Source organism: Setaria viridis, chromosome 5, assembly GCF_005286985.2.
Source record: "Setaria viridis chromosome 5, Setaria_viridis_v4.0, whole genome shotgun sequence".
Lineage (NCBI taxonomy): Eukaryota > Viridiplantae > Streptophyta > Magnoliopsida > Poales > Poaceae > Setaria > Setaria viridis.
Genome location: NC_048267.2, coordinates 15,955,596 through 15,967,725, shown reverse-complemented (window position 1 = coordinate 15,967,725; position 12,130 = coordinate 15,955,596).

Below are 12,130 nucleotides of genomic sequence, written 5' to 3'. Positions count from 1 at the left end.
TGAGCCTACATTGGATGACCAAATTGTCCTAGCGCAATTGGAGGATAAAGAAATAAAACTTATCAAGAAGAAACTCGCGTAGAAAGATGAGGGATATAAGCACTTTTGACAGAGCACACCTTTCCAAGTTTTCGATTCACCCTGGTAGTACCAAGATGTACCATGATCTCCGGCAAAATTTCTGGTGGAGTGGGATGAAGCCAGATATTGCACGTTATGTCTCGGAATGCGATACCTATCAAGGAGTTAAAGCAAGCCACTTGAAGGTAGTTGGCACCTTGCAGCCGCTGCCTATTCCCTCATGGAAGTAGGAGGACATAAGCATGGACTTCATAGTTGGATTACCTAATACCTCTCGCAAGCATGACTCCATATGGGTTATAGTGGACCGACTTACTAAAACAACGCATTTCCTTCCTATACACACCACTCACACCATACAGAAATATGCAGAGCTATATCTTGACTGGATTGTTTCCCTACATGGTGTGCCAAAAACGATCATCTTAGATCGAGGTAGTCAGTTTGTAGCACGCTTTTGGGAACAATTATAGTCTTCGCTTGGCACTAAGCTGATTCGTAGCTCCACATATCACCCCCAGACAGATGGACAAACTGAGAGGGTCAACCAGATATTAGAAGATATGCTACGCGCTTGTGTCATTCACTACGACAAGAGCTGGGATAAATGTTTGCCCTTAGCATAGTTTTCATACAACAATAGCTACCAAGCTAGCTTGAAAATGGCACCTTTCAAAGCCTTGTATGGACGTAGATGTCGAACCCCATTAAGTTGGTCACAACCAAGAGAAAGAACGGTTTATGGACCTGATTTGGTAATCGAGACCGAAGAAAAAGTGAGAGTTATCCGAGAAAACCTTAAGGCCTCCCTGTCCTGACAAAAGAGCTATTCTGATAAGAGGAGGAGACCTATCCAATTTGAAGTCGGGGATTTTGTATACCTCCAAGTATCACCGACTAAGGGCATACAACGCTTCGGAGTAAGGGGAAAGTTGGCTCCACGCTATATTGGTCCATATGAAATTGTGGAAATTTGTGGATCTGTAGCATACCGAGTTAAACTCCCGGAGAGGATTCCTACGATACACGATGTTTTCCATATCTCGCAACTCAAAAAGTGTGTTCGAGTTCCAATAGAAATTCTTGCACCGGAAGAATGGGAGATCGAACCTGATTTATCTTACAAGGAGTATCCTATTAAGATCCTCGACCGGAAAGAAAGACATACTCGTAGACAAATGGTGAAAATGTTCAAAATTCAGTGGAGTAATCATATGGAAGATGAAGCGATGTGGGAAACAGAAGAATACCTCAACACTAATTTTCGCGGTTTTCTTTTTGATCAGGGAGGTACGTTGCACAAGCCACACTAGTTCCTTTCTTCACTAGAATCTTGGGGCGAGATTCGTTTAAGGGGGGTAGGCTGTAACAAATCTACCTTAATTAGGTATAGTTAAACTTGAGCAAGTCATTAGTCACTAAGTCAAAGGGGTGAAATGTCCAATTTGCTCCTAAAAAGCTCATTTTGGAGTTAAATAGGAAACTTGAGTTTTTATATATAAACTTAAAGTTTTGCCTAAATAGGAGTTGTAAAACATTTAAATTCAAACAACTTTTATTAATAACACTTTGCTTGATTCAGAGTGGGAGAAGGTAAAAAACCAGTTTTAAATCAGGAGTACTTTAAAACCCTGCAATTGACCGAAGTCCTGGAATTCGTGTTTTTTCTCGACTTTGATACCTGTTATCTCACAATTCCATATCTAACCTCAAGTCAGACCCTTAATAGAAGTTGTAGTTCTTTGAGTGTGTTCCAACTTTGTTACACTGATCCAGGTCCAAATCATAACTGAACCTGCTCAAAAACTTGGTCAAAATTGCGTAAAACCGTCAACTCAGCCTTTTTGGCATCCCAACGCTAAGTGTGGAAAACGTCCAGAGCGCGCATCTTGGCGAGCCTGTTCCTCCAAAAATCTGAACTGAACTCAAGAAAAGTCCTTAATAGAAGTTGGATTCCTAAGACCGAAGAACTATTCCTTCAATTACACTTTGGCCTGATTCAAATGGGAAGCTACTCAAAATCTAAGTCAAAGTTGGCCAAAATGCTGAAAAAACAGCAAAACCGAGATCTGTCTAAGTCTCCGAAGGCCGGCGTTCTGCCAAACTTTGCAACTCCATAGTTTCAAATTCATCTCGTTTTCAAGCAAACTCCTTTTGTAAAGTTTGAAGCTGGATGTCAGGTCTACAAGTTTTACTTTTGGAGTTCCACGAATTCTTTCGAAAAGTTTGGAGAAAAAGGCCACAAAAACCGGCCCTTTTGGCTGCCTCAAAGGGCACCCCGCCCAGCGCGCGCCCGGAGTACGCCCGCACGTTTGCCCGTGCACCGCCCGCCGCGTGGCCGCCATCCACAGGCGAGCTCGCCGTCGCCCAACTCGCCGCCGTGACAAGACCGCTCACGCACCCGGCTACCTAGTAGGCGAGCGCGCTTATCCTGCCCCTGGCGTCACACATCTCTTCGCTCCGTCCCGAGCAAGCTCCGCCCGTCGAAGGATGCCACACTGCCGCCTCGGACCGGCCAAGCTCCGACTGCCTATCGCCACCCGGACAGCGACCACATGCGCGCCTTGCTCCGCCAACCCCCGGTCGCGGCAAAGCCGTGCTTGCACGACTCATTTTCCCCGAGGCCAATGACCGGGAGATCCTATCCCGTGGTCTTCGCGCCCCGGCCAATAGCGCCGCCGCCAATGGAGGTCTAGCCCGCAGCCCACCGAGCTCTCTGATCCTATCCGCCCGTGCTTGAAGCTCCACCTCACTCCGCCGCACCTCCCTGGCCCTATATAAGGACTTATGGCGCCGCCTACGCCGCCCTCCGCTACTTCCAATGCCGCCACACGGGTCTCACATGGAGCCTCCACCTCCGCGCCACCCCGTACCTCGCTGACAGCACCGCTCGCTCCGCCGCACCACCGCGCACGTCTCTGAGCGACTTGTTGCCTTGGCCCGAGCCTCACCTCGCCGGAATCGGGCGAATATCGCCGCCGGCCACCGCGAGGATCTATCTGTGCTGTTTAGCTTCTTCCAGGGGCCTTAGCGCAAGAACTAGGGACCCTTGCGCAAATAAACCGTAGACCCGAATGTAAGTTTGTAAGTTGTTTTCGGTTTATTGTTTTAAATCGGCAGAAAATGGGATAAATTTTGTAAATGTACCATAAATCGTAGAAAAATCAGAAAAATGGAAAACCACTTTTGTTGAACTCAGTAAACTGTCTAGTTTCTATTTTCTTGCTTAGGCCTTTTAAATCATAGTAAATCGAAGAAAAATGCTGAAAAGGTAAATCCAACTCTGTGGTGTAGGTTTCAGTGAGTTAAAGCTCAGAAAAATACTTAGGTCTCTCGATTAGAACTTTAAATCACTGTTTAACCCTTATATTTGAAATCTAGGGTTAAATCTTTCTTTTTGCATAAGTTTTAATCCAGAGCTGAGAAAAATATGAAACCACTTGGAGTAGCTTAGTTTTGACTTAATGAAAGTTAGAACCTTGTTTAGGTGAATGTGGCCGAAATGCAACTTTCTTTCTAGTAAGAAGTCATGCCTTAAATCATTCATACAAAAGCATGGACAAATCTAAACTCTTTGCATGTGCATGTCATGTAGAAGCTAATATCACTGACGGAACCTACGAGCTCCACCCTACGCTAGAAGAGGAACCCGTCGCGGAGCTACACCATGCGGAAGTTGAGGTCGAGCTAGATCAAGACCCCGAAGACCCGCTAACTTTTCCTAAAGGCAAGCCAAGTGCATGTTTCCCTAATTTAAATTATGCAATATGTTGACCAACTTTAGGCATTTTGGCAAAAACAAACCTATAGCCAAAAAGCCTTGCATGTCTAGGAGTCGGTGGTATAGTTACCACCTGTCAGGTCAGTCTTGCTAAGTATTAGTTGCTCAGCCTTGTTTGTGGCTTAACTTTTCAGGTAATGTCGATAGTGTGGCTGCTGGCACTACTTGGCCTACCCAGCTCCCTCCGGGCTTGACAGTCGAGTGGGATCCCTCCTCGGACGGCGAGGGTAGGGATTATTGATGTCATGATCGACTTTGTCATGATATCGTGTATCAACATTTAGTTTTTGCTTGTTTTACTCCATCGTTGTTCACAACCTTGCAAACTTTTGTGCATTTCAAAAACTCTGATGTAATAAATTGTTGAACTATGTTAATGTGATGGGAATGTTGTAATCTCTGTGCCCACTCACCCTCGTTTGAGCAATGCCTCTCGATCCTGAGTAAGTGGTTTATTGGATGAATCCGATGGACGACCAAGTTGACTTGCTTAAAGTGCATGATCGCGTGTCAGGCGATGTCGGGCATCCACCCTAGGCCCACGAGTAGACCTTGGATGGCCCACTAAGGGGCGTACTTGGATACGATCAGGACAAGGGATAGGTGTATCCCACTCGGACTAGTCAAGTATGTATATGGAAAACTACTCGGGCCATACCGAGTAGGACTCTGTAATTGTACTCGACTAGGACTCAGACTTGTAACCCTTCCCTCCCATGTATATAAGGGCGGGCAGGGACCCCCCTCAAAAGAACAACTCCAGTTCATCCAAGATCAATACAAACCAACATACATGATGTAGGGTTTTACGCGATCTAGCGGCCCGAACCTGTCTAAATCGTGTTCCTTGCGTCACCATTGATTCCTTGATTCTCGACGATTCTTACCGCACAAAAGACCACCTAGGGTACCCCCTAGGCGGGTTGCCGGTATAAAACACCGACAGCTGGCGCACCAGGTAGGGGAACTCGTCGAGTTTCTAAGCACGAACTCAATGGCAATGATCGTCATCAAGCCCGTCTTCATCATCGAAGCGGGCGCAACCTTCGTTTTCGGATCCTGGCTCTGCATCGCCGATGGCTCGGATTCGTTCCGGTGCTAGATCATCAACGCTCAGGAGAAGAAATCAGAAGATCCGATCAGAAAAAACCAAGATTTTGAAGTCGACAACTTCGAATTCAACTATGCGTCGGACTCGACTTCGCCTCGGACTAGTCGGTCTCAGTCACTTCTCGACCCGGCTTCGACTCCAAAGCGGTTCCTGCATGGACTCCACAATGCAATCAAAGTTCACCAAGGCTTTCTTACTCAAATCCAACTCGAACTCGGGCACGATGAAGACGTCGACTCCGACTCATTTTATCCGCCAGAGATACCATTATCTGGTCCAGCCCAAGGATTGGTAATAACTTCAACATCACAAGGCACATTCATACATTGGCTAGGATTAAGACCATCTCTTCTTGCTCGCGACTACGACTCGCGCCTTGTCGCCCATATAGAAAACCTCCCATATCAAGAAGGTGTTCCACTCAATTCCAATCGCGAGGAAAGCTCCACAGAGATTGCAACATCAAGCTTTGAAAGCTACTACCCAGACAGGGAAGTCCTTGTTATTACTCAAAAGAACAACCCGGGTACCAGCCGGAACAGAACCCCCAGTCGATTAGCACAACTTGACAACATCTTCGAAGACGAGTCCACTGCTGACACCCCACACAATGAAACCTCCGAGCAAAGAAACCAAAGAAGGATGCACAATGCTACTCGAGCCGAGCGACGGTAGTCCATGGCCGCAAATATTCCTATCACAAACCTTGAAAGGGCTTTCGACGCAGTTCAGGCTCAAGAGCACAATACTCCACTCGCGGCAATCGCCTCAATCAATCTTTTAACAACGTTGATGCCTCAAGACAGGGATAACGAAGCCACAGCTCAACTCGTGCAGCGCGGCAACGGACTAATCGCACAACTCGCGGAGCAAGCCTACAAGTTACTTGACAAAGAATCACCAATTCCATCTGTTCCTCGCATCACGGCTCACCAAGAAGGCAGCCGAGGAGCTGCAGCCAACAACGACGTTCCAAGAAACGACAATGAAGTCGTCAACCAGCCCCGGCAGCACAGCTAGGGCTCCAGCAAACACAAGGCCCCAGCACGCCATAAGAATGTTGGAGAGGCCAGCTGCACCAACTCGGTAAAAAGTATTCGCCCTACTCGGAAGAACCACGAAGTATCAAACTTTAGTGATCTGCGAGAAATCCTCAACAGTCGGCGCGAACGAGAAGTTGACAACTACAACAATTTTCCTGCTTTCACAAATTGGGTAATGAAGACAAAACTACCCGAGAAGTTTATGCCGACTGGAATCACCAAGTATGATGGCAAACAGGACCCAATTCAATGGCTACGATGCTACTCACTAGCCGTCCAAGCAACCGGGGGCAATAACGACACCAAAGTCATCCACTTCCCCATCTGCATGGAACCCGCACCACTGACCTAGCTTGAGTCACTCAAACCCAAGTCAATTGACTCTTGGGCAGATCTGACAAAGGCTTTCACCAACAACTTTGCCGGCTCCATAGCTAGACCAGGCAACAAAATCGACTTGAGTCAAATCAAGCAAAAAGAAAGCAAAACCTTACGCGACTATCTGCGATGGTTCTTCGAAAAGAAGGCAAGTATAGTTGACATTTCCGAAACAGACATCATCGAGTGCTTCCAGAACAGACTCTACGATCGACGAACATACCAAGACTTTGGCCGACAACGACCAGCCAATGTCAAGGATCTTAAAGTTATGGTACAACAGTGGGCAGATAAAGAAGACAAAGAGCGATAACGGTTCGGCTCCCACCGTAACCGTGGACGCGACAACAACAACAACAACAAGGACCAAGATAGAACCTGACACAATGACACTCGAAACAACTATTCGAGTAATCACAACCGCAAAAGGAAGCCCGACAACACTATTGCTGCCATGACCAACTCCGGGAAAAAGGGATCTCGTAAAAACGATGAAGGGCCAACCTTCACCGAACTACTCAAAAAGCAGTGCCCATGGCACCTGACTAGCAAGTACTCGACAATAGACTGCTACAGCATGCGCCGAGTAATGCAAGACTTACCCGCACCACCACCCCCTGAAGAGTACACCAAGAAAAAAGATAAGGGCAAGAACAAAGTCCACAACGACGAAGACAAAGAAGGCAACTTCCAGACCGCCTCAAAAACTGTCAACGTCATCTTTGGCGGTATTCCAGGCACCACATCCAAGCGAGCCAACAAACTCGTGCTCAGGGAGATCATGGCCATTGAACCAACGGATCCAACACCACTAAAATCGTTAGAAGTGCCCATTTCCTTCAGCAGAAAGGACCAATGGACCAAGTTCTCAGAACCAGGCCGTTTCCCCCTAGTACTCGATCCAGTCGTGGCAGGCTCAAAGTTAACCAAAGTACTCATCGACGGCGGAAGTGGACTCAACGTTATTTTCGCCAAGACATTGAGGAAGATGTGCCTCAACATCACTGAAATGCTTACTCCAACAGATTAAGCTTCCTACGGTATCGTACCCGGAAATGCAGCTATACCACTAGGACAAGTCATCCTTCTAGTTACCTTTGGAACTAAAGAACACTACCGTACGGAGTACATCAGATTTGAAGTCGCCGACTACGAGACATCTTACCACGCCATACTCGGAAGGCCAGCACTTGCCAAGTTCATGGCCATACCACATTATGTTTACTTGGTACTCAAAATGCCAGGCCCCAAGGGAGAACTAACGCTACGAGGAGATCTACGGCGATCCTACGAATGCGACACTGAAGCTGTGAAAATTGCTGCGACTTCTCAAGCACTCAATCTCATGCAACAAGTCTTCACAGTTTCAAATAAGCTCCATCCAACCGAACTAAAGATCCCAAAAAACAAGTCGGGGTCTAGAAAGGTGAAACCTGCCAGCGAGCAAGACTTCAACCAGTCGACCTCCAGACGGGCAACCTTTCCAAGACAGCCCTGATCGGAACAGGGGGCTAGATCCTAAATAAGAATCCGCGCTCGTCAGTTTCCTTCGGGCTAACCACGATATCTTTGCTTAGAAACCGGCTGACATGCCAAGTGTGCCCAAGGAGCTGATCGAGCACTCTCTAAATGTTGACCCCAAAGCTACCCCAAAACGGCAGCGACTCCGCAGATTCTCTCAAGACAGACGAGAAGCAATCAAGAAAGAGTTGGCCAAGCTACTCGCAGCAGGGTTCATCAAAGAAGTCTTTCACCCTAACTGGCTAGCAAATCCCGTACTCGTGCATAAGAAAAACAACGAGTGGAGGATGTGCGTCGACTACACTGACCTCAACAAGCACTGTCCAAAAGACCCTTTGGGACTCCCCAAGATCGATCAAGTGGTTGACTCCACCGCTGGATGCGCTTTACTATGTTTTCTCGACTGCTACTCCGGCTACCATCAGATAAGCCTCAAGGAAGAAGATCAAGCCATACAGCTTTTATCACACCTTTCGGAGCTTTCTGCTACAAAATAATGTCCTTCAAACTAAAAAATGCAGGGGCAACTTATCAATGCGCCATACAGATGTGCTTTGAAAAGCAACTTCACCGCAATGTTGAAGCTTATGTCGACGACGTAGTCGTCAAAACAAGAAACCAGGAGGAACTCATCGTTGATCTGGAGGAAACTTTCTCCAGTCTACACGCTTTCCGATGGAAACTCAATCCTACTAAGTGCGTCTTTGGAGTACCTTCCGACAAGCTACTCGGGTTCATCACTAGCCATCGCGGCATTGAGGCCAACCCAGAAAAATTATCTGCCATCACAAACATGCAAGCACCAGCTAACATCAAGGATGTGCATAAACTCACAGGCTACATGGCCGCTCTCAACCGATTCATCTCAAGACTTGGAGAATGGGGACTACCCTTCTTCAAGCTTCTCAAACGCCAGGACAAGTTCAAATGGATGGAAGAGGTAGACAAGGCACTAACACAACTCAAAGACTTTCTGTCAAAGCCTCCTGTACTCATCGCTCCTTCTCCAAACGAAGACTTGCTCCTATACATATCGGCTACTACTCATGTCATGAGCATGGCAATAGTAGTTGAACGGTCTGAATCGGGCCACGCTTACAAGGTCCAACGACCTATCTACTTCGTCAGCGAAGTACTCTCGGACTCCAAAACTCGGTATTCACCGATACAAAAGCTCTTATACGCAATCCTGCTCACCTCCCGGAAACTACGTCATTATTTCCGGAAGCACAACATCACAATCATCTCTGACTTCCCGCTCGGTGAAATTCTTCACAACATAGACGCCACAGGTAGAATCTCCAAATGGGCAGTTGAACTCGGAGCTCTCACCCTAGATTTCAAGCCAAGGATAGCTATCAAATCCTAGGCTTTGGTCGACTTCGTGGCTGAATGGACTGAAAACCAACTACCAGCACCAGTCGAGCGGCCGGAGCACTGGGTAATGTACTTCGACGGGTCCCTCAAACTTGAAGGGGCCGGTGCAGGTGTATCACTCATCTCCCCCAAGGGAGACCAGCTCAATACGTACTGCAAATCTTCTGGGAAGCATCTAACAATGAAGCCGAGTACGAAGCACTGCTACACGGCCTTCACCTTGCAATCTCCCTTGGCATCAAAAGACTCTTGGTGTACGACGACTCACTAGTCATTATAAATAAGATCAATGACGAGTGGGACCGAAACAAGGACAACATGGACGCTTACTGCAAAGAAGTTCGTAAACTGGAAAACAAGTTCTCAGGCTTGGAATTTCATCACATCGTCCACGACAACAACATTGCCGTTGATGTCTTATCCAAAATGGGCTCAACTCGCGCAGAGGTTCCAGCAGGAATTTTCATACACGAACTGCGCAAGCCGTCAATACCTGACCAAGTCACACCGCCAGCGGTCCAGACTGCTGACGTCTCTTGTGAAATCATGATGATAGAAGTCGACTAGAGGACACCCTTCATCGACTACATCAAAGATCACCAGTTACCATCCGACAAAAATAAGGCTGAACAAATCTCTCGGCAAGTAAAAAATTTACGTTCTAGTCGGAGACAAGCTCTACAGGAAAGGTGCATCATCCGGGGTACTCATGAAGTGTGTTACCCGGGAAGACGGCCAAGAAATCTTAGAGGAAATTCACAAAGGAATCTGTGGCAACCATGCCTCTTCGCGGACAATAGTTGGCAAGGCTTTCAGAGCAGGCTTCTACTGGCCAATGGCTCTAGCCGACGCTAAACAACTAGTTCAGAAGTGCAAAGGTTGTCAATTCTTTACCAAACAACAGCATGTACCAGCCTACAAGCTAGTCACAATACCTCCAACATGGCCATTTGCTTGCTGGGGGCTCAGCATGATAGGGCCATTACCAACTGCACTAGGAGGATTCAACCGAGTACTCGTGGCAATCGACAAATTCACCAAGTGGATCGAGGTCAAACCAGTCACTTGTCCCAAGGCAGACCGGGTCCTCGACTTCTTAGATGAAATCGTACACTGCTACGGCTTTCCCAATGGGATTATCACAAACCTAGGGTCAAACTTCAACAATCACGTCTTTTGGAAATACTGCGAGAATAGCGGCATCGACGTCCGCTATATCTCGGTCGCTCACCTACGAGCCAATGGACAAGTCGAGCATGCTAATGGCATGATACTCGACGCCCTGAAGAAAAGACTACATGACGTTGGCAACACCAAAAGTGGCAAATGGCTCAAAGAGTTACCCAATGCCCTATGGGGCCTACGTACCCAACCATGCAAAACTACTGGGCTCTCACCCTATTTCCTCATGTATGGCTCGGAAGCCATACTACCCACCGACATCATGTGGCAATCACCTTCAGTTGAACAATATGACGAATAATTGGCAAAAGAAACAAGGCGAACATATATAGATAGTCTAGAAGAAGCAAGATGTGCAGCACTAGTGCAATCTGCTAGATACCTTGACAGTTTGAGGCGTTACCACGACCGTAACATCAAGGAAAGATCTTTCAACTTGGGCGACATGGTCCTCAAGTGTATCCAAGACACAACAGGGTTGCATTAACTCAATTTACCATGGGAGGGTCCTTACATCGTATGAAAGATTATGGGACCTGGATCTTACAGACTCCAAGAGCTTTCAGGAGAACAAGTACCAAACTCTTGGAATATGGAACACCTTTGTCGCTATTACCCATAGCAGCACCCGAGTAATCGCTTCAAGGCAATAACTCATTATGACTACTCGAGCTAACAGCTCGACTACCGACTTCAAGATACATTAGTCTTGACTCAAGAATTATCAACTCAACAAGGATCACTGCCTTGGTACAATGTTTCCGTAAAGTAATTCTTCACTCAAAACCGAAGATACATCATCAAGTTACATATGAGTAGGAGTATTCGAAATACATAAGGACTACAAGCAACTGCCTACTGGCGGGCTGCATTTAAGCCTCAGGCTTTTACTATATCACAAGGCCATTCAGGTCTGCCGGCTACAATGGGAAGGGCCTACACGCAAGGAAGCTGCGCAAAATGCAGCCATATCCAGGTCCTCTACCCAAGGCAATGCTAGGAACTCCTGCATCGCCACTGCCTTAACAGCGGCAACGATGAATCCGCGCATCGCGCCTAGAGGGAACCAAGGCTGCTCTTTTGCTAGCCTTGCGGAGCCAACCCATTCTACGGCCACACCTCCACCTCTAAGAGAGCGGGATAAAGAACGCGGCACTCGTCACCTATCACTCGCGAATTCCAGCGCATACTTCACTGGATCACGAGCTGCAAGATGAGGCGCGCGATGAAACCTCCTACAAGGATTAGCATCACAGCTATCCCTACGAGCGCAGGAGTCTGTGGAGGGAAGGTGACCTCAATCTACGAGGAATGTTCTAGCACCAGTGCACTCTTTGATGGCTCTCTAGACTCAAACAACAATAACCGAAGGCAATCCATTGCTACTCAAAAACTTGGTTTGAGTCGACCTCCAGGGATCTATTTATAGCCAAGCGCTACAACTACCACCCACCTAGGAGTTACTATGCGCCCGTGATCAATGACTCTGATGACTTTTGACTCTGCCCACGTGAAGGCAGTTATGCCACAAAGGACAAAAGAGTATAGTACACCCGTGCATCCACAAAGGACAAAAGTACAGTACACCCGTGCATCCTCAAAAAGCAGAGTACTCGACAGCATCACGACTACTCGACACTTAGAAATTTTCCAGCC